Source organism: Passer domesticus, chromosome 16 (genome assembly GCF_036417665.1).
Source record: "Passer domesticus isolate bPasDom1 chromosome 16, bPasDom1.hap1, whole genome shotgun sequence".
Taxonomy (NCBI): Eukaryota; Metazoa; Chordata; class Aves; order Passeriformes; family Passeridae; genus Passer; species Passer domesticus.
The window spans coordinates 5,329,217-5,352,823 of NC_087489.1; the positions used below are offsets into that span (position 1 = coordinate 5,329,217).

The 23,607-nt window shown below is 41.7% G+C and overlaps 1 long non-coding RNA gene across 2 annotated transcripts; it reads left to right on the top strand.

The window, feature by feature from the left end:
• The first annotated feature begins 552 nt into the window (after positions 1–552).
• Positions 553–23,119, top strand: LOC135282209 (uncharacterized). 2 transcript variants are annotated; one of them, XR_010348502.1, is made up of 4 exons: positions 553–682; positions 16,595–16,690; positions 20,817–20,948; positions 21,590–23,119. It is a non-coding gene; the product is annotated as an uncharacterized LOC135282209 (long non-coding RNA). The 2 variants fall into 2 exon arrangements; XR_010348501.1 differs by lacking the exon at positions 553–682 and adding an exon at positions 15,428–15,592.
• The last annotated feature ends 488 nt before the right edge of the window (positions 23,120–23,607 follow it).

Here is a 23,607-nt window from a genome sequence, read left to right on the forward strand (position 1 = left end):
TTTGTCCAAGAATCAACAGTCTTCAGGGAGCCAAATAGTCTTGTAGCCAAGGTTTGTGCTCTTTCCTTGAGGTTTTGGGGATGAGTTGCTTCCCTGTCCTCTTACATAAAAGAGGAGCAAATTGTCAGAATAAACACATTTTTAAATATACAACACCATCAGTCAGAGTTTAAGAAGAGCTCATTGGCTGGAAAAGAGATCAAGGCAACCGGGAATTTGGATGGCCTGACTGAGGAGTTTGGACTAAAAGGTTCTTTTTCATTCACTGGAGCTAGTATTTTTTTTCCCTCCCCCTCTTTTTTTTTCTTTAGGTAATCAGCCAGGAAAGGAAAAAAAAATCCTCCCCCTTCCTGAAGGCAGTGAGTCTGGACTCAGAATCCTATTTTGCTGGTTTATATTTTCTTTTTCTTTTTTTTTTCCCCACAAAAACAGATTGCTACTGGATATGAGTCCTTGCCTGGGAGCACAATGGAGAAGCAGCCAGCATGCAGCTCTGCTGTCTGGGGTGGTTCTTTGCTCTCTGATTCACAAGTCAGTGACTAATTGAGGTTAACTATGGTCATCTGAAGATCAGACCCTCACTTTTACAGTCAGGGTTAGGTCAGCTTCAATCAGCCCTGCCTGGGGAGGGAGCTCTGGTAGGAATTGGACTGCACAGAAATTCCTGGGCTACTAGTTTTTGGTGAGCTGCAGAACATTTCTGTATTCTCTCTTTCTGTATTCTGTATTCTGTTCTTCCAATTGGTTGCCCATGTAGGGAGGAGAGGTCCTTGCAGCTGTTCTTTCTCAAGGTGCCATCAGGACTCTTCCAGGACAAATTCCTGCCTCCTGGCCATAGCTAGGTTTGCAGGTTTCCCTGTGATTACACCAGGACAGGGGGAGAGGCAAGGTGGGAGCAGCTTTCCTGTGTATGCTCAGAGCAGCAGGGCACTGTCTGTGACACCAACACAAAACAGTTGTCTGTGAAATTTCATTAAATCTACAGGCAGCAATTGTTATTCCAGAGCAAGGAGAGGAGGTGGAAAGAGGCTGAAGTCCAGCTAGGAGTTGGCTAGCCTAGTTCTTGGATTGTTTTCCACACTGTGGTTATCCTTATCTGCATCTGGAAACTGGAGTGTGTTGTATGTGTTTGTAAGAGCAAGCGGATGTGTGAAGTGTTCTGGCAAAGTCAGAGACCTCGTTTTCCCCTCAGTATAATGCAGCCTGATTAGATTGTTATTGACATGCTGAGAACCTGCTAGGGTTGTTACATCTCTGTGGAAAGGCATCTGTCTGTTCCTTTTCTGCCTTCTGCCTGGAAGGATTGCAGAGCTGGAAATGGGAAGGACCTTTCAGATGGCAAATCCAGCTGTGGAAGAAATCTGCTGGCAAAGCACAGTGTGCCCGCCAGCTGACCAGCAGTTTGACAATGTATGTGGAGCTACAAGCCAATTAATATCAGTTTGGAGCCATTAGAAATTCCCTAATGGGCAAAAAAGTTAAATTTAAAAAAAAGTGAAAAGAAATAACCCACAATAATCCCCTCAAAACTGCTGCATTTTGCTGGATGTTTTTCATCCTCTAGATCATTGCTAATCTCAGTTACTGGCAGCATTTGGGTGATCAGATTTGTCTGATCATGTCAGAAATGTGCAGTGCTCCACTAGCTGCTACAGCTTTGACTGTTCAGGCTAAAGCAGAGAGGTGTGTGCAGATCCCAGAGGAGACTGAGGCTGTCCAGAAGGAGGCTGTGGCTGTCCAGATCAGGGTGTGGCCGTCCAGATCAGGGTGTGGATGTCCAGAGGAGGCTGTGGAGTCCAGTACCTGCCTGAGCTGCTCCCACTGCAGTGTGTGGTGGTGGGGATCTCCACCTGATGGCTCTGGGCAGCTGAGTGTGTCTGTGCTGCTCCCTCTGCTCCAGCTGCTTCATGCTGGATTAGCTCAGGTACTTCTGCCTAGTGCTGCACAGGGACTTCTGAATAAGAGCAAGAGAGCATGTGGACTAACTGGCTTTAAAAGCATTCTCTTTCCCAAAAGTGGCTCTTGTGAGCTTTGCACTGTGAGATGGTCAGGTAATGGCAATTCTCATATTCAGGATTTGCCCCTGCAGGATGAGGACAGACTCAGTCTAAATATCTGTGATGTTGCTCCCTTTGATCACAGCTGACGCAACCTCAAAAGTCCTCATCCTGAAAGCTTTCTGAAGACAGATTTGTCTCCAAGAATGATTTTGGGTTCAGCAAAATTGCATGTTTCAGTGAAATGATATTTCTTTTCGCCAGCTTATTTATATTCATCATAATTGTCTCACTGTGATGCCTCCTATTCATTTGCTGGATCCACTTGTCTTGCATCTTGTTCTGACTCTGAGTGCTTTTTAGGGTAAGCCTGCCTTTTGAGAATATGCATGATTGGTACCATTGGAATAGTTTTCATGTGCTTGCAAGAAGTGCACTGCTAAGCAAAGCAAGCAGAGGAGCTGGGAGAGATGAGTAGAAAATGACTATGTGAAGAAAAGGGAAGAATTAAAATAGATGGCAAGGAGTTAATCAAATAAACAAAGGTTCATTAAAAAAAAAAAAAAAAACAACCAAAACTTCTTGCTCTTTTTTTTCTCTTTCTTTCTTTGAATGTTCTCAATCTGATAATGATTGCACTGGCCAACCCTTGATACCTTTCTGCCTGATCACAGCTGGGTTGTAGTGGTAGTGATGAGTTACCACAACAATCTATTACTGGCAGTGTTAATTAATGCCCCTCATTAAATTAAAAAGGGCAGGGATGGGAATATTTTCAGGCTGTTCCTCACTTATAATTATTTATTTGAAAAGATTTTTTTTTAAATTTACCGTAATGTTGTTCTGAAAAGGAAAGCTCTTTAGTCTTAATGTTTTCTGGGTTTTTTTCCCTTCTTCTATAAATTCATGCTTTGAGGAGAGTTAATTTACCACGCAAAGAATCTTTGAAGGTCACGTTCAGTGCCTCTAGCACTGTACAGAGGATCTCTGAGAACAGCTGTTTGTCTGTGCAGGTATTTCTGTAGTTCTGTGTCTCGATGTGAACCAGATGCCATTTACCTACCAAAAGAGTGGGCACCTTTCTGGGCCCTGTATGCAGAGATGAAGTTGCTGTATATCAAAACACAAAGAGCAGAAAGGACCTGTCAGTTTGCCCAGTCCTGGCTTGCAGAGCTCTCAAGGAGACCATTTAGATGTGGGTGGAGAAGGATCTTCCAGAAAGGCTGGATCTGTGAAGGAATTATTGCTTGTGTGAGTTTAGCAGAAACATGATCTGCTGCACTGGCTTTGTCTATCATTCTGCAAGAGTTTAGGGGGAATTAGGTGTTTCTGCATTTACTGTAGAGGATGAGTTTTCTCGAGGACACAGACCTATAATTTGGCAGATCTGTTCAATGATGGGGAAAAATAGTTTGCTTACACCTAATGCAGGAGTAGAAACTATGCAAAAAGACCTTGAAGGGCTCTGAAAGGTTTCTCACAGGATAAGAGGGGTTGCTTTAGGGGTTGCTTTAGGCCTTGTTCTGGGGTTGCTTTAGGCCTTTTAGTGCTGTGGAACTTCCCCACCACGATTACAGATCCTGTAAATTGCACAGTTGAGCAACATAAAAATCTGGTGTTCTTCACAGGAGAAAGGCTGTTGGAAATACACTGAGGACAGCTCCAGTCCCCTACATTTTTGGCTATTATATATAATGTGTTTTAAACAGAAAATTTCCAGATTATCTATAAGCACGGAATACAGATAACAGAAGGTGCCAAGCACCTCCCTCCACCCTTGAAAGAAAGGTGATGTAAAGAAGAAAAAGCAGGCTAGAGTTACTTTTGGGCACTGTATGAGTAACAGAGTAGGATATAAGAACATCTAGTTCCTCTTTTAAGTCTTCTCTGAATGTACTTTGTGTCGAATGCAGGTTTTCCTCTCCCATCAGACAACCTGCCACATGTGCTGCACATTGATGAATACCAGCTCTGCCACATGTTTCCTGGAAAACAGCACATTATGTTACTCCTCATTGTAACTTTCCTTGAAATCAAGTACAAACTATGTGTCAGTCATCATAAATAAATAGAAAAATCTCTGAGACTGGAATCATCTGCGTGCTGTAGAGGGAAAGGTACTCTTCCAGTGTATCCTATGGCTGCCCTTCCTCCTCTACTTTTCAACCTGTATTTATTTCTGAGTATGGCTGCCCAGAGGAATAGTCTGGTGACATGCTTTCCTTTAATCAGCCCTTTTACTGGGATAAGTGAGTTTTAAAACTTTTTTGTAGCACTTGACTGACTCCCACCATATTCATCTGTGATTACATTTAGATGGTCAAAGTCCCAGCACAGCCAGGGTAAGGCTGAGGGAAGGACCAGGGGAGAGGATCAGTGTGCACCTTATTTATCCAGTACACTTTGAGATACTGGCAGTATTTCTCCCTCAGGTCCCAAATGCTGGAACTCATAGATCTCACAGAATTTCAGAGCTGTTTCTTTCATCAGATCTACTTGTGTGGCACTCATGTGATCCCCATTTCAGGTTCTTGTACCTGCTTACAGTTCATCCGCTCCATTCCTGCAGCTTTTTCTTGCTCCTCAGATCTGGAGTTGCCATCCAGCTTGTGGCTGTCTTTCCCTGGCCCCAAGTATGTGTGAGAAGTGCTTACCCCTGATGTGAGACCACAGCTCTGACCATCACCTGGCAATCTGCTATGCTGGAATTTACAGAATGTAGCTATGGGAAGAAAGAGGTAGATATGGAAATTGCTTCTTAATAGCAAGCATTGCTCTGGGAGCTTGCTCTGCTGTTTTTCAGTCTGTGACTCGTGTGAGGGAGCACAAAGCCTGTCATTCAGTGGAGCTGGTTGGTGGTTTGGTACTGATCACCAACCACTGGGCCTTTTCAAATATAAAGTGCTGCAAATGCTCCATCTGCAGAAACCATAAAGTGATTGCTGGGCTTCAGTGCTCTGAAGACATTGAGTGGAGCCAGATGAGCGTAACCTGAGATCCTCACTGTGAGCCTTTGGATTCAGAACCACATTTGATCCAAGTTTACACTTGAAGTGTAGTGGAAATAGGTTTGAAGGGAATGCCACGACTCTCTTCAGACTGTGCTGGTCAGCTGTTGGCATCAGGATGTGTGGTTGAGACTTACAGAGTTCTTGCATCAGCTCTGCTGCCTCTAAGTGAGCTGAAGGAGAAGTCCATGGACTCTGCCTCTAAATGAGCTGAAGGGGAAGTCCTGGACTCTGCCTCTAAATGAGCTGAAGGAGAAGTCCAAAGCCTCTCTGACTTTGTTCTGTTTTAAACAAGGCACCCAGAATTACAAATATTCTTGACTCTTCCTTGTGTTTCACATCAAAATGTCACAAGGTGCAAATATGACACCTTGCAGTCTACTAGGGGGCGGGGAGGAAGAATCCCACTTCTGCTTGGCATTGTGTTGGATGTAGGAGCAGTTGTGTGCTTGTAGTCTCAGTAGCTTCACTACTGATTTTAGCAATAAAAATAAAATATCTGCAGGAGCACACAATAAGACTTACAGCAACTCAGAAGCTGAAACAACTCCTTTGTTTTTCAGTAGTGCTAGAGAGTGGGGCAATACCTGGAGAAGAAGTCATTAGAGCTTCTTTCCTTTGGGAAATACATTCTTCTGCCTCAGAAATGTCTGTATTTCCAACTGCTTTTCTGTCTGCTAAATAATGTGGGCGTATGATTTGAGTCCTGATGCTTAAAGGACATAAGCATGTACCTGAAATTAGGCATGTGTGTGCTTTCTGCTGAGTAAGTGTGTCCTAGTCAGGTATTTAAATTTTAAATGCACTGGGGCCCTCACTCATAAAGTAAGCAAATTTCAGCCTAGACAGCAGTGGGAAGAATAAACATTAAGCTCAAAACAAACTGTTATCAAAGTAGCTCTTCAGACTATGTAGAATTACACTTTAAAATGGGCAGAGCATCTTTAAAACCCTTTTGCAGTAGCTAAGAGCTTATACATTAGCTTTCATGAGAGGCATTACAGATGTCTGTGAATATTATATAAACACCAGCCTGTTTGCAACAGTTTATAATCTTAAATATTTTATAAGAAAATACTGAACATTTAACTGGCCTTGTATTTTTTATACAGCAATAAAACCACAATTTTTATCAAAAGTTGCTGGGAAGCCTGACTAATAATGTAACACTTCATTATAAACTAGGAGGAAAGTTCACTGGTCTAGAATTAATAAGGTGTATAATCTGTATAGGAATTTTTACACTACAGGGGGAAGCAGCTAACTTTGGCTGTGCTTCTGCATAAAGATGCATATAATTTGTGAGATTGTTCTCTGATGCATCTTTATGTCTCTGTGGCTAAAGAGGCTTCCACGGTTTGCAGCTGGACATTGCTTGGAAAAGGAAAATACCACATCCTCACTCAAGATAGATGGATGGATCTGGATGTCTTTGCTGAGTGACCTTCCTGCAGGAGACAGGAAATGACAAGTTTTAGAGCTGAGCATCTTCTCTGAGCTTTTTCTCCCAATTATAAGTATCAATGAGAGCTGCATTCCCAAAATGGAAAAGTGTAAAGCAATGAGTGAGCAAGGTTTGGGACATAACCCTTGTTTTCCACAATTTGCCTTAACATTTTCAGCAGGAAGGCAGCAGCACTGCCCTCTCCAAGCAGAGACACAACTTACAGTTCTGTACTGTAAGTGAAGCACCATGCAGACTTCTGGGGACTTTTAACACAGGTGTACCAGGCAGCCACAAGTTTCAGAACTATCAGGCTTAAGCAGCAGCTGAATGGAAGTTTAAAAATCACAGTTCAAATGAATACTTAAGAGGAGGAAAATTTTCAACTTCTAATTATTTTTAAATCCATATTTTATTGTAAACTCAATTTTATTTTTTTATGTCTGTGCTGATTACTGCCATTGCTATGATTTCACTGATTGATTTGGTTATTTTGATTGTTTTTATTGCCCAAATATCTTTATCAAGGCTGACCTTTAATGCAAACATTCACTTGGCTTTCAGTAGAAATTCAACTTCTAATTTTGTAGGTATTTAAGTGGTTGCTTCCTTTCTAGACTCTATACTAACACTTGCCCAAGGGTGTTGTTCAGTTAAAGATATCTATTCCCCAAGAAAAATCCTTCTTCAGCAAGTGCTATAGGCCAAGCTGGGATGACACAGTAGTAGAAATTCTTGGCCCTCTCTAACTGTCACTATTGATGAAGGGAATGTGTGTAACAACAGGAGAAAACTCTCCATGATTAGTAAATTCTTATCCTTTGTTTTCTCCAGAACACAGCAACCTATCTAGGATGTAATTCCATTTGCAAGCCTGAATGCATGTTTTTTACTCTAAAATTTGCATAGCACTTGGTCAGTTAGAGCAGAAAAATAAACAACATCTGAGATTTTGAATTATTTAGGAAAGTACCTTTACTCATGGAGTGATAAGACTGTCCCTAAATGACCCACCACTTTCACTAGGTGTGAAAGAATTAACTTCTTGTCCATTAAAAGGAGACCAAAATATTAACTGCAAGGATCCAGAGTTACAGAGTACCTCTTAATTCTTCCAGGAATCATGGAACTGGCTTTGCTTAATGGAAGATCATGCGTATTGAAAGGGAAATTCCTTTCAGATCTACACAGACATCAGGTCAAAATTTTGTACTGGCCAAAAATGTTATTGCAGTTGACTAAGGTAGGCTGGAAAATGGTAGCCAGGAAAATGCATGCTCTGGAATAAATGATAGTGTTGATGTGGCCAGATGTCACACATATGTATGTCAGGATTCATTCCTACAGTTATTTCCACTTTCCATTGGCATAAACATTGTAGAGAATAAGGTTAGCACTTGTGCCATCTACAGAGCAAGTGCCAGTGCCAGCCAGAGCTGTGCAATGTTTTGTGTGTTTTTCCTATAGCTTGAACAGGAGTGTGGCTTCCTTAGAGCATGGAAATGTTAGAAGATCTATAACCAGGCTTGTGCCTACAGCTTGAAGTGTTCTGCAGGCAGTTATTTTCTATAATTTTGTATCTGTGTTTTTATTTGGAATAATTCAACAAGCCATCCAGTTCCTTTGTTTAATGATTATATCAAGCCACCCCTAAGCTGTGAGGATGCAGTAGGTGAGAGAAGGTCCTTCATCCCTGCAAGTTTTCTTATTTTTTAACAAGGTTTATGAGCTCCATTTGAGTTGTTGGAAGCTGAGGCACTAGATGACTTGGCCAAGGTCATACAGGAAATTTGGGATGGAGAACCAAACATATGATTGCTGCTGGTTTCCAAGCCAGCGCTCAAACCACTGGGCATCCTTCTTAATTTCCAGCCTTTTCTGGCATTGCTACCAGCTTTCTGGTCCAATTCCTCAACCACGTTGTGTCTCTCCTTCACTCCCGTTGCACATAAATCCAACCTCACAAGGTAACATATCAAAGCAATCAATAGGTACGTAGCAATTTCCTCAGCCAGTTTCACTTCTTCACTTCATGACTTGCCCACTAACAAATTTATTTCTTGCTTGGAGCATTTCACTGAACTATTCCTATTCAAAAGTATCTGTTAGCACTTTGCTAAGCCTCAGACTGAACATCTTTGATCCACCCATTTCAAGATTAGATGGATGACAGAACCCAAACTCTAGCTCCAAAAACATCCATGTTTTGGAGGTATATTCAAAGCCCAAGCTTGGATTTGGCTCTCAGTGTGGTTACTTTGATCTGTCTTCAGATCTGGATGCTGTGTCCTGTGACATCTCTGTTTCTAGCACAGAATCTCCTGTTCCTATCTGTGTGAGAGCTCTGAGACATGATGGGTGCTTCGTGCACCCCGTGTGGGAAACGGCACCCATGGATCCTCTCAAATTCCATTCGGGTTGTGTTTGCGTGCAGTGGGGTTTTCTCATAGTTGTTATTTTGTTGCTCACCTGGAGGCACAGGGAATTTGGCCCTTTGACAGAAGCAAAAGTGCAAGAAATCCCACTGTTGCATGGTGTTCTCATTGCACTCTCCCTCTTGCCTGTTTTCCATGCAGCTGCTTCCCACTTCCTAGAAATCACATCACCACTGCTCCTCCCCCTTTATCTCCTGTCCCCACACGATGAGAACATGGTCTGGTTTTTTTCCCCATGGATGGGAAAGCCAGGGCAAGCTTGGTACTTTTTGTGGTCTTTTACACTAACAGAATTTCGGTGTAATTCACTCTTTCCAGGGAATTATTCTAGATTTATTCACCACAAAGCATCCAACCATAACAACTCGGTAATTTTAAGGCCTAAGGAAAAAATGTAACAAGATGTTCAAAAATTTTGGTTTGGGATAATTGGGAGTTGTTTATATCCTTGTGCTGCTGATTATGTTGTCATATACCACCATTACTGGTGTCCTCAGGAACAGGATTATCTTTGCTTGGAAACAAAACCTCCATTTTAACCACTTAAATGCTGGTTAATGTAGCTCATAAATAGGAAGAAAAATACTCCCTTGCTGTTAGTGGTGTATGAGACACTCAAAAATCACAGTGATGAGGGTTGAATAAACAGATAGATGGACAAGTGAAACATAATCACTGTAATTTTTCTGATAAAATGATCAGGCCACCACAATTTTTCTTTAGAGTATTTAGGGCAGAGTCTCCCACTGCTCAGTAGAATCAGTTCTCGCCCTGCCTCGGTTTGAAAATAACTTTCTGTGCATTCAGATCATACCAAGCTTTCCAAGCTGTATCTTCCTGGGGTTTTGTACCCTCCAATTATTTCTGCATGCATCTGGAATTCACATCTCTGGGTCATGGTTATTCCCCTGGCTCACTGGAATGCCAGCGTTACCCATGAAGTCCAATGAATAATTCTAGTAATGGAAATGTGTTGTAGAAGGTATGGAGCTTGCCAGTCCTGCTTCTCCTCAGCTTTCCTGGGACAGCTGGAACTGGTATTTCCTACTATTCCACTGGAAAGAATTGTCCTGAATGGACTGGGGATAAATATTCTTTGCAGCACTCTGAGAGTTAAAAAGATGTTTAAGTATAAACTACAATTGCAGTCATAAGTTTTTAGATTCCCAGAGTGGCATATGTAAGCTTTCTTGTGATTTTTTTAAAATTTATTATTATTTTGTTGAGTGTTTCCTGTTTGTTTGTTTTAAGGTGTCATCAATAATGTGTACAGTAAATTCTAAAGTTTTGTACCAATTTCCAGCAAATCTGAGGTTTTCCTCAGTCATTTTCCTCTGGTTTCACGGGATCTGGGACCTGGAATGTAGCAACCTAGATGTACTTTGTCAAGAAAAAGCATTGTCTGTATCCAGAGTTTTCATAACATCTAATTTAAAATGCATCTAGGATTTTTTTTGAGACAAAAAAAGTCTCAGAGACTGTAGAGAGGAAAATGAGCCATTTCCTTAGCTTGAACCTGCATGAATTAGTGGTAAAGTGTTGATCTCTAAACTTGCAGTTTCTGAACCATAAAATCTGTTTATTTCACCCTATAAAAGAACATTTTAACTTATATGGCTATTTAAGTTTAAAAGCTATTAGAGAAGTGGGTGGGGAGAGGCAAAGAAGCAGCTTGAATCAGTAATTCAAGCTTGCAATACAATCTTCATCTGCTGCATAGCTTGCATAGAAATCCCCTTCAATGTGGATTTTCTGTGCTTGTAGCAGTCCCACCATACAGGAAATATACAGTATATATTTCCAACATTATCCATAATTGTAGTAAAGCTTTTAAAGCAAGCTATTCCTTGTGTGTTCCCGGTGATCTGCAATAACTGGATATTCTCAAATATGCATTTAAAGGAGGGAAAAACATAGCAAGAGCTGGCAGAAGTCATCTGCAGTGACTTTTCAAAGGGAGTTTGGGGAAGGAATTATTGACCTGCTCTCATGCAGGAACAGCAGTGGCTTTGATTGAAAACCTCCATGCCTGTGCTTTCTTTCATATCTGAATTTCAGGGAGGTTTTGTTTCCCTATAGATTGAAAGTGCTGGGGCTAAAACCGTGGGAATCCAGCACCTCCTCGGGTGGGCAGGACAAGGTCACAGCACCCTGGGGAGAGATGGGACTGACAAGGAGGAGCTGCTCCTGCTGTAGGCAAGGCAGGGATGGGGGGGGATCCTGGATCCTGCACCCTCCTGCTACCCTGAGCCTTGGAGAATCCTGAAGAAAGCAGAGAGGGCTGTGTGCTGATTTGAGTGCAAGGGTTTGTCCTTTGTCCCAGGGAGGGAAGGCTTTGCACAGCCCCTGATGCTCATTCACACACACAGAGCAGCCTTGCTGCAGCAGTCACCTTCAGTGAAAGGGAAGAGAGGTTTTGATTCTCTCCCTGCAAATTTAGTAGCACATTGTCAATGCTTTTGCTCGAGCTGTGCTGGCCTTTTCCATACAACTATCCCTGAACTTGCAGTACCTTTCCAAAAATAGTTCAAAGCATTAACTGTGAGTTCCCTGAACTGTGATCTTACCAGTTCCGTATTATTCGGTTCACCATTCCTTTGAAAGTATTCATCCTTCCCCTCATAAAACTTAAATCAGCTTGTTCTTTGGTCCAAGAGTTGACATCAGTATGATGCTACATCCTATGTAATGGTGTGAGAACTGGAAAAGCATTCACAGCAAAACCACGCGGTGAATTGAATTTGCAGTCCTCAGCCCCTGCAGTCTGAGCTCCCTCCTGCCCTCCTCGTTTACTTTTAAAACCTGTGCAGGTCCTTGGAAATACCCCACGATAATAGCAGCACAGTTCTAAGTATTTATCAAGGGTCTTTTTAATGTTCCCACTTTTCTTTCCATGACCCCACTTGTTTTACAATGTTTGGGAGAGCAAAAGTGATTGTTTTACCAAATTAAGCTAGATTTCTTGCCAGGAACAGTGGATAGAATCTTGTTGACAGATTTGGAAAAGATTATTCTTTCAGTACCTTTTGAATTATTTTTTTAAGTGTGTCTGCCATGCACTCTTTCCAAAATCAGCCCACATTTAACTGTTTAATATTATACGGCGACAGGGACAAATTAGCACCTTTCATTTTCCTATCAAAATTAACACATCCCAAGAAGACATCTCAAGAGCTACAAATCTCTTATTTAGAAATAAATGTAGGAACCTACTTAAATGTGTTCACCTCAAAATCTAGGCACAAATAAATTTTGAGGGATTTGTCACTGATTTCAAACACCTCCAAATTTTGCCTATTTTCATAGAATCATAGAAAAGCCTTTGGTTGGAATGGACCTTAAAGTTCATCTAGTTCCACCCACCTGCCGTTTTGCTTACATGTGTTTGGAGTTATCTTTTCCTCTGTTGTGTTTTTCATATGACTTTTTGGTGGAAATCTCTTTTTAGAGTCTGAAATAGATCTCATGCCTTTGCTTGAGGGCTTCCTCACAGGCATGAGATGGTGTTTTGTTTTGTTTGTTCCTCCCCCTTTTCATGCCTACCTTGCTCTCTGGGCTTGTTTGTTCTTCCCTCCTCCTCTGGAGCATCTGGAATGGGCCACAGCTGACACTGGGCTAATGGGCAGGGTGCAGAGATGCTTCTGGTGATAGAGGGAAGTTCCTCCAGCTCCTGGCTGGTCTGTATTGCCTCTGGTCACATTGGCAGGGACTGCTGACATTTGCTTTATTGCTGTGCATCTCTCCAGCAAAGGACACAACTTCCTCCCCAGGCACTGCTGGTATTCAAGGCTTTTTGTCTTTTATGTTGAATGTCTGACGTTTGTTATACAGTATGGGATCTTCCTGGGTGAATTGTGGTTAAGTGGATGTTGGAGTTCTGACTTTAGCACCAAGATTGCTGCCATGGCAGGGGGGAAATAAAGTAGACAATGTTTTGAATTGTGTAGTGTTGGGGAATGTGATGCTCAAAATAAAGGAAATACACAACATTAAATTGTTCAGAAACTGTTTAGATGCATACTCCAGGACATGATTTAGTGGTGAACCTGACAGTGCTGGGTTAATGGTTACACTCCATGATCTTGGAGGTCTTTTCCAACCTTTATGATTCTACAGTGACAATTTTGCTGTCATGGGAAGTGACTGTCTAGATCATTTGTGCTCACTGAAGCTGCTATGCACTGTAGGTACAGATTCATATTCTTTCTGCCAGTTTTGGTCCATGCAGATACCTTGGGTTAACAGAACAGAGCACACGAATCCAAGTCAATATGTCTGTGTATTTCACTTTTCTGTTGGAGAATATTAAGGCCAGATTCTCATTTATACTAAGCCCACTAGCAATATTCTGGCAACAGAAAGACGCCTTAGCAGGAATGTAAATTAAAACCACTTTATACTTTTAATAGTGTTTGTAGTTTCACTTGGCTGCGGTACAGGAATGACACATGTCTATTCAAATGGCATTTGCCATCCTGTTGATGGTTGCTGATATTCTTTGTGCCTCTACCCCCTAACTAACTAGACCAAGAGTCTGCTGCAGTCAGAGCGTTCCAATTCCTTAAAATGTGCTTTTTTTTTTCTTGAAACATCTAAACCAGGATTTAAGATTAAAGCAATTTTTTCTGTCCTTCCTTCACTATATGATGACCCTCTTTGTGCATTCATGAATCTCTACTAAACATCTAGTTCTGCAGTGTCCAGATAGATTATTCTTGCCCTGCCTGTTGCTTAAATTGAGGAGAGGGTTCTTCATCTCACTGTGCCTTGTACAATGCCGAACACATTTTTATTTGCCGGATTAAGAAAAATAAAACCTATATTAGGAATAAAACCTATATTTTCAGCTATTGGAGCAAGAACCTCAAGTATTTTACATTAAATCATCCCAGCTTATACATGCTCAGGTCCGTTTTCATTTCTGTCCATTTATATGCTGTCTACAAGTGCCTCAACTTCCAAGTGGGAAATTATCCTCCAAAAGGCCCAACAGTTTAAGGAACAAAGAAGTGAGACCTTAACTACAAGTCTTGTAGAGAAGCTGCATGTGAGCCATACAGACTTAGGAAAAAATGTCAATATCAGCATCTACTTAATATATTTCAGTAAAATACTGCTTTTGCAATGTCTGAAAACACAATGTAAGTATTTTATTAGATCCACTGTAGATCTGACCATAAGGTCTTGTGCTAAATTACCACACATTTAACAATGCCGGCTCCAGAGAGCTTTGGAAAAAAGCCTCTAGTACAAACCCAAAATGAGTCTTGTTTGGAATTTTTGCTTTGTTTAAAAATAATTTTTTTTTAGGAATCACTGAAATGCCCATTGCCTTGAGACTGGCATAGAAGAAAATTATAATACTGTTCTCTCTCATGGAAATCTGGAGCTCTCCAGTGATTTAAGTCTTCCATTCCTTCCTTTTAACTTCATAAGGACTTAGTCCAAAACTTGTCTGCAGCCTAAGACTGACTGCTAACTTGTCAGAGTCCCGGTCACTATTGATATTAAATTGAGAAAATTGTGCAAAAAGTAAATAAAAAGGAAAGATATGTCTCCATCAAACCAAAATGACAGTATGTAGAGCTGCTAAGGAGTCAGAATAATTTATGGTGGTGAGAAAGCTTAAGGGTCTCAGTGCACATAAATTGGCTCAAGGCTTAACAAACACAAATATTTATAAGATTCTCTAATTTAGTAAATGGATTCTTAAAAACTAAGAGCTGCGTAGCCTCCTTACGTATATAAAAGACCTGACAGCACTCTGCAGACCTCCACAGAGCATAACACATAGTGCAAGACATTTCTGCAGAAAGCTCTTATCTCCTTGATGCTCTTAAGTTCTCCTCGTATCTTCCCAGATATGTTGTGAATCTTTGCTCCACAATGCTTTCTATCCAGACAAGCTGTTCCCTCCATTTCTCCATCACCTAAAAGTATATTTTTCTGCCTTTCTAGATTAAATTTTCTTCTTATATTGATGGGTGACTGGAGGAACTCTCTGAGTGACTGCTAAGATAATGATGCCCCTTTTTGGGAGCAGCTTGCACGAGGAGCATTGTACAGCTGAACAGGAGTGTAGAATTTAATGTCTGGTTGCGTCACCAAGGCTCAGCTGTCACCAGGTGTTCACTTATCACGCTGCATTGCTATTTTCTGAAGGATAAAACATTCCAAACCCAAACAAAGTCATAATTTAAGGAGCAAGAAGGTCTCTGTGGAGTGTCTGTGCGGAGTCTCTCTTTAGGTGGAGGCTTCTCCCAGCCCTCATTACTCGGTGCCGGCTGGCAGGGCAGGGGCTGCCGGGCTGGAGCGCTGACAGGGAGGTGATGGAGTGTCTGCTGGAGCCGTGGCTGCGGGTCAGTGCCCGAAACGTGAGAACAGAGCGGGCCCGGGCGCTAATGACTGTCAGGTGTGCGCCAGGCCCGGCGGGCAGCGCGGGGGAACGCGCGCAGCGTCCCCCTGCCAAGTGAAACACAACTGGGCCCTGTGTAAATAAACAAGGGCTGAGGGAGCTTTTCCTTACGCTGGTTGTGCATGGAGCCCGTGCACACACGTCCCATGGCTTGCACGCATGGCTCCTCCAGGGCAGGATGCCAGCAGAGCTCCCAGAGCCATTCCCAGTCACCAGCCAAGGGACAAGGCCTTCTCCTTGCTGAGGGCTGCTGAATTCCCTGGAGCATCTCTTTCTTCTGCTTCCTTGCCCATGTAGGTTCTCACCTTGTAGGGTGTTGCCTTCCTTACCTCAGAAAGCGTCCTCCTGATCTCCCCTTTCAGCCATCACCTCTCCTTTTCTATTCCCAGCCCTCGCTGATACACACCAAGATTACATTTCTGCTTTGGCCTGGGTTGTGTTTTCCAGGCCAATATATTATGCCACTTTCACACTCCCCTCCCTGCCCCATCTGGCTTCCATCCTACCCCCATAAAGATTATTAATATCGCCTGTTTCCAAGCGATTTATTAGCAGGGGCCTAACTGGTGCCATTTCCCATTTTAGTAGAGCACTGAAAATAATCCTGAGGAGTGTGCCCAGCTATAAAAATGTACTTATACTGTCATATTTGCAGTTTCAAACATGCACCACTTGATAGTCTCAAAAGTGCTGTTTAATTGGGGTTTATGGGTTCTAATTAATTATACTATATAAAAAAATTACTTGTCCCATTACAGCTCTCTGTGGTTTACTCTGAAGAGCAATGTAATTTAGAGATAAATTGTCCTTCTCTATCCCCCTGCTCCCCCTCTTCCCAGCAAGTTCCAGAACAGTTTAATTCTCCTCTAACCCGGGAATGAAGCTGAGAGAAAGCTACATTTTGATCAAGGGACACAACTTTTCCCCGTACCATAAACAGCTTTAAATGTGACTCAAAATGGTTCCATGTTCTTTCTGCTGAATCAGACCAGTGAAATTTTGAATAATCCTGAGGCTTTGCACAGCTCAGGTCTGGAGGGGCTGGGATTTTTCAAAGACTTGAACATGATGGATGCTTTGTGCACTGTGGATTATTTCCTCTGATTTTACAGAGGAAACAGTGAAGGAAGGTGAGAATGAGTGCAGGATTTTTTTGCTGGATGAAGGTCTACACTGAGATTTCTCTCTACAAACCTGTGGGAAAACAAGTAAAGGATCTGCCTGCATTTATGGCATTTTGGTGGGACAAGGAGCAGAGAAAACATCTCAAGTTAAATTTCTGTTCTCTCTTGCAGAATCGCGAAGCCTGGATTACTCAAACAAATTTGGGGCAGTCTTCTGACTTTAAATATTTCCTGGAAAGGCTTTGTGAAAAATGAGCAGCCAAGCAGGTACACTTGTGGTTGTTTGAAATATACTATTAAATTACATCCCCCACTGTAATAAATTTGGTCTCATGAGGCAAAACATGAAATATAGTAGAGCTGAAGTAGAAAACACTGTATCCTATGGCAAGAGGGGATGGCTTTACGTGGAAAGAGAGCAAGTTTAGATTGGATATTAGGAAAAAATTCTTCCCTGTGAGGGTGATGAGGCCCTGGCACAGGGTGCCCAGAGAAGCTGTGGCTGCAACTGGATCCCTGGAAGTGTCCAAGGCCAGGGTGGATGGGGCTTGTAGCAGCCTGGGATAGTGGATGGTGTCCCTTCCTATGGCAGGGGGTTGAAATGAGATGATCTTCAAGGTCCCTTCCACCCCCAAACCTTCTGTGATTCTGTTACTTTATCTGGAAGATAGGCAGTCAAAATGTTAATTAATGAAAAAAGACAGGGCAAATAAACCTCTTTAATTTACCTTTTATAGAGAAATGCTACTTATTTTAAAAATTTCATGTCATTCAAACTCTTGTGTGTGGCAGATACCTCCAAAATCCCCAGGCCTAGGAAGGCAATGTGGTGGCCTCTCTACATCCCTGCTGTTATTCTCAGTACTAAAAGGTTATGATTCCTAATGTCACTGCACAAATGAGCATTCAAAAAAGTTTGTTAGTCATGCTTCACTAATTTGCTTATTTTATAAAATTAATAACCAGCATGTCAGTTGCTGGAAACTTGGATCATCCTGAGTGTCCAGATCAGTCTGCTTCATGTGCTGGAGCACAAGCTGTGAGAACTGCCAAATAAAGAAAAAAAATGGAAAAAAGAAACACTACAGTCACACACATTACTCATCAGTCTGAAAAGTAACAAGATTTATACTAAGAATTGTTTTTATTAAAGTAATTCTTTTGTGCAGTAAAAATTAGTTAAGAGAATTTTAGTGCATATATCTAGTTGGTTATATTAAGACTAACTACAACCTGCAATGTTTCATGGAATGAGTTAACAAAACAGAACCCAAACCTGAAAAAAACATGAAAATCTCTGGGCAGTTTGGATAAGTCAAAACGAACCTGAATATCTTGGTGTTTGTACAGTGTTTATGTTTGCTTTTACATAGCATTTACTGCCTCAAAAAGCCATTTATGGAGATGAAACAATGTGAAACCTGCTCTTCTCATATGATTTTCATCATCCAGAGATTTAAATAAGTGGGATCTGCTCTTTTCGTGCTATTCTGTCCCCATAAATTACTCCTGGAGGCATTAAAAGGGCTTGTGAAAAACACAGTAATAAATAGCCAGAGGACAAATACAAATGTTGCAAACTGCTCATGCTGCTGTAGCAGCAGCTCTGCTGTGAATTTATTGAGCAAAACTGATTAGGGATCTCCATACCTGTGTCAGCTCTGCTCTGTGTGGAGCCTCATTTTACACTGCTAAAACCGATGCTAAAAATCCCTTTTTTATGGGATGATTTTTACAACGGTATTGTGATTGCTCAGGAGCTGACTGGGTTACTCTGGTTATTCCAGAGGAGCAGAGGGTTAAGGAAAATGAAGAGAGAAAGGAAATGTCAGCTGCAGAAGGATTTTGTAGCCCGTGCCACCTGCAGCAGCTCACTGCCCTGGGTGGAGCGTGACTCTGGGCAGGGACAGCAGGGTTGTGTAACAGAGGAGAGCCCTGCCAGGTCCTTTCTCCTGACACATCCCAGACCACAAGTATGGCCCTACATCTGAGGGAGAGGAGCAGCAGGGGCACGTGTGAGTCATGGCCCTCATGACAGGGGAATTCCTCGCTGGCTGCTGGCAGCTGAGCGCTGAGCGGTTTGCACTGCCCGAGCATTACCGAAAGAGCCCTTCTCAGCTGAGTGCTGATTGCTCACCTCCCTTCAAAATAGAAGATCCTGACATTGGATTTTTTTTTGTTTCTTTTGGATTTTTATTTTTTTTTCTTAAACAGTTCTCATGACTGTTCCTTTGAGAACTGGGAGAAGCCCAGGTTCACACAAGCCCCAGCGTGTCCTTCAAAAGTGACTGAGTCAAATTGCCTGTCCCCTTGATAACACAACAATGAGCAAAATATTAATCAGTGAAACTGCCAGGCTGTCTAACTTTCTGTGGCATTTAATTAACCCAAACCCCCTGTTTAATCTCTTAAAGTCCCCTTGATCTGGCCACAAGTGTGTGTTCTGTGCTGGGAGCTGAGGTGGGCTGCCTCTGCCCACTGCAGTCACTGCATCTGGATGGAAACTCAGACCTGCTGCTCCGTCTTACCCAAATTGGTGGTGGATCCTTTAGGTTAAAAAAGTTCAGATTCGGGTCTTTTTTCATGAGTCTATGAATTGAGACAGACCTGTGTGTGAAGAAAGAACAGAGCTCCACTCCTCACTCTGTTCTAAATGGGAGAGACAGTAAAAGTACCTGGAAAATGAGGATATATTCCTGACTATCACTGTATTGAAAATAACACATAGCACATTTAATAAGTTTTTTATTACAAAATATAGATGCTACTGCAGTGGTATTTTAGAAATAGCTGGTGTTGTAACAAGGATTGCTTGAAACTTTCCAGGCTTCCTTATTTCCTTGTAACTCTGTCAAGCTCCAAATATTCACATTAAAATTTCCAGTGCTGGTATCAGCTCTGGTCGATTTATTTAAAACAATTTAAACCCAACACAAATAAAATTTTAAGGGAATTTGGAAGTTTGAGGCAAAGGAGGCATAGGTGTTCTCACAATTCAAAATGAAATGAAATTATGAAATAACTGAATTTCCTGAATACTGGAAATTTGGAGTTCTGCTTCTACATACTGCTTCAGCAGGGAATGTTATAAAATACAAGTGGTTCTGATTTACCCAGGCATATGTATCCTGATTTCCTGAAACAGAAAGACACAGTCAGAAGGCTGAACTGAAACCTATTGAGCAGATTTTGTTCGCCTTTAATGTTAAACTGAAAACTTTAATCATTTGGGCATAATATACCATACCAGCTACCTTTTCCAGTCTTTGGAAAATTTTGACTGATTATGAATCAGGAACAAGAGTATATGTATGCATAGGTTTAAATTATTACACATATATAATAACATTTTAATCCTCTTTTATGTATTTATCATATAAAAATGCATTTCTATTTTAGTTTAAAATTACATTTGTATATAAAATTTATATTTTTTATATATACATATGTGTAAGGGAGACTGTTCTCCTTGGAAAGCTTATTATTTAGAAATGGGTATCGGGAAATCATGAAATTAGGGTTTCCTGCAAAGTGTTTATTTGGCTTCCTTTTGTACCTGTGTTTGGTCTAGTCTTTAATTACTTGACCATGTGCTATATTTATCAGAGGATCCTGGTCTCCTTCAGTTCAGAAGGTGGAGCAGCTGAGGACATGAGTCAGAGCTGGGGACAAAGTCCATCTGCCTGATGGACTTTGCCTGGGTTTGCTGTGGAAGCAGGGAGAGCATAGTAAAAGGCAGAGAACTGAAAAGAAAATATAAAATCTCATGGTTCAAGCATCTGAGTCCTGCAAAACTTTCATCCAGTTTCAGAGAAGTCGATTTGCACTAAATTCTTCCCAACTGGCTATTAATTTTATTTTGCTTTCCATGTTTCCATTTTCAGAGTAGACTGCCAGTGCTTTCTCCTGACATATGATGCTGTACAATGTTAAACATTCTGAGAAATCAATTCCCAGACATCTCAGTTTGGGGACTCAACTCTAGCAGAATGTTTTGACCTGAATCTCTTTGTGTTTCAGTTTGCCATCTGTTAAACAAGAATAATAATATCCTCTCGTCTTACAGGGTGTTGTTGGGAGAAACGAGGGTTGTGAAGCATTCATATGCCATACTGATAAGAGCCCTAGAAAAACTCATAAGAAAATTAGCAATTGTGTCTTCCAAGCAGGTTTGGAGTAGTATGTGGTAAATGAGGCCCCAGGCCACTCACTGAATAATGACACTGTAACAAAATATTGAATATCTGCTTATTAAGTAAACACTGTCCATCCTGAGGTAGAATCTTGTGGAAAACAAGGCATAATCCTATATTTAAAGAATGACTCATAATACAAGTGAATAAGGGTTTTTGGTTAACCTTAGTTCTGACGTTTTGATCACTTGGTTTTGCAGATATAAGTGGTGCATGTGCAAAAGGATACCTGTGCCAAAAAAGAAACAAAGTCTGAGTTCAAAACTTCTTGTTCATGAAATGTGAAGGATCTTTATTCTGGTCTCTGCAAAGGAAATCCTTCTGGGTGCCTGGTAAGTTTTTGGAAAGACACTTTTGCCCTTTTGGGAAACAATTTTCAAGCAAATGTTGAAGTGTAGCTCATTTTCTCTCCTCTGTTTTTAAATGATGAGAAAAGCTTTACAGCTGGGAGAGCTGGTAGTGGAAATAGTTTTGAAATTAGTGCTTGGATTCTTGCATGCACCGGGATGGGCTCCTGCAAAATTTGCATGGGGAACTACAGCACATTCTGTTATGAACAGCTCTTCCTACGGCTGGTGGAAGAGGGAACTCCTAAGTCCTGAAGCAATCAAGTGCAGAGGTTTCACAGAGCTAGACAAAGTACTTATTAAAAGTGGAAGAATATTTTGGCACAAGAACAGAAGGGTATTAATTGGATATGAATAAATTCTGTCTGGAAAGTAAATGAAGGGGTTTTTAACCATCACAGCAACAGGATTCTTGAGTATCTTCCCACTGGGAAGAAACATGGAGTTTCCTTTTTTTCCTCACAAGATGTCTGGCAAAAATACAGAAGGGATTTGCAGATCTGAAGATCTGTGTGAGGGCAAATAGGGCTTGTGACCCTAAGAAATCTGTTTCTGGTCTCATATCTGGTATTTCTTGTTGCTAAAAGCAGTACTCACAAGGTTGGCATTGCTTTTTCTTCACACAGGAGAAACTGGCTTCTGGAGCGATGAAAGAATAAATCCAATCTCCTCAGCTTCATTCATGAGGACTCATGAGCTGAGCAAAGAATCAGAAAGGCATCTTTCCAAATGAGACAGGTCCTAGTTATGTAAAGTGCTCTGCCTCTTTCTGCCCCTCTACAAACCCTTCCCTGCTTTCTGAAGGTTGGAGAGCCCCCATGGGAGAGGGGTCCAGCATGATGCAGTGGGGGATGCTGTCTGCTGTACCCCAGTGTTTGCTCTCCTCTTCCTTATTCTCTGCTGTTTGCAAAGTAGGGCTGAGTTGGCTTCTCTGATAAAGGATCCTTCACAGACACAAAGAGAGAAACAACTCCAGGTCACTTTGCAAGTTACTGGGAACAAACCATAGCTGCCCCTGCACCTTGTGAGGGGTGTAAAGCATGTCTGATTGCTTAGCCTTCAGCAGGAGGCAGCTTAGGGTGAACCATTCCTGCTGCTTTGCCACTATTAAGATCCAGCAGTACCTTGATGTTTCCTCACTGGCAATAATTTGCAGGATTAAATACTTCAAGCCACTCTAAAATTAGTTCCAGGAGGCATTTTTTGCTTTCATTTCAGAGCTCTCGTGAGCCTTTCCTACTCTGTAAATCTGCTACACCTAATTACCTGATGGTTACTGTGCTCTAGAAGATTTCAAATATCTGTCTTTTCCACTGCTCTAAAGACCCAGGTGGGGTTGCAGCACAGAACTTGTACCAGGAATGTTTGCCAACAGCTGTAATGAGTTCAGACAGCTTCATGAGATGGCCAAATAAACCACTGCAAACAAAATTGCCTTTGTCCACTGTGTCCATTCAGGATTCAAAGCAAACTTATTTTTGAGCCTTTAAAAAACATCTAAGAGAGCCATTGAAAGTAATTCTTTTATGTCTTGAGCTCTTTCCATCTCTCTAACCCACTGGAGAACTTCTAGAATCACAGCACATGTTTTCAGCTTCCAGTGCTGTGGTTTAAGAGTTTGCAAGGAATACTTGGTATTTTATTTTGAGAACACCTGAAGTGCATGATGCTGCTGTTTGTCCTATGCAGGCATGTCACTATCAGAGTCAGAGGTAGAATAATTTTTGGAGAAGTGAGAAATCTTATCACAGCAACAAAAGAAAAAGCATCACTGGACAAAAGCCCTCTGCACAAATCCACTGGCCGCAGAAGATACAGATTTCTGCTTGGTGTTTCTGGCCACTCTTTTTGGCCCATGCTGACTAAGGCCATGCCATGGTCCTTTCTATTTTCTTCCCACCCTTCCCTGGCCCCCTTGAGATTATTCACTTTCTGAATATATGCATGTGTCATGTACAAAAATCTTACTCTCCTGACCACAGCAGAAATCCAGAGGGGTTTGTTTCTTCACTTGTGATTTCAAAGGATGATTTTTTCCACTTGGTACCATGCCCAAAAGAAATTATCTTCCACTCTTACTTCTCCTAGTCATTACACTATTAGGATTTTTTAAAACCTGTTTACTCATTGCTTCTTGAGACACAGGCCCAGCTTCATCTACCAGCTCTCAGTGTTCATTTCTGAGTTTGGTGCTCATGCTGTTAAACCCATGGCAATATGAAACCCATTTCATGCAGCCAGTTTGAGGAGCAGATATCTTCACTCTTTGAGCCATCACTGAACAAACTGAATTTGTTCCTTCATTTACTCTGAATAAAAGCTGTCCGTCACATTCAGGGAGACACTTGGTGAAGCTGCCCTCCACAATAACTCAGTATTTCTCTCATCAGCCATTTCTGGGAATCTCCAGCACATCTCACTACCTGCAGTCACAGTTTCTGACCACAGTGGCCTAATGTGAAACAAACTGTGAAAGCCAAGGCCCAGTAGCAGGGCTTGGCTGCTTCTGTATGATTGTCAGTGTTTACACTTGGAAATGATGTTTGAAAGCCAGGTTCTGAGAGAGAGACCCAGCTCTCTTTGAAGTCAACAGGAGTTTCAGCCTCCACTTCCACAGCCCAGGGGTTGGGGCTCTTTGTTCTTT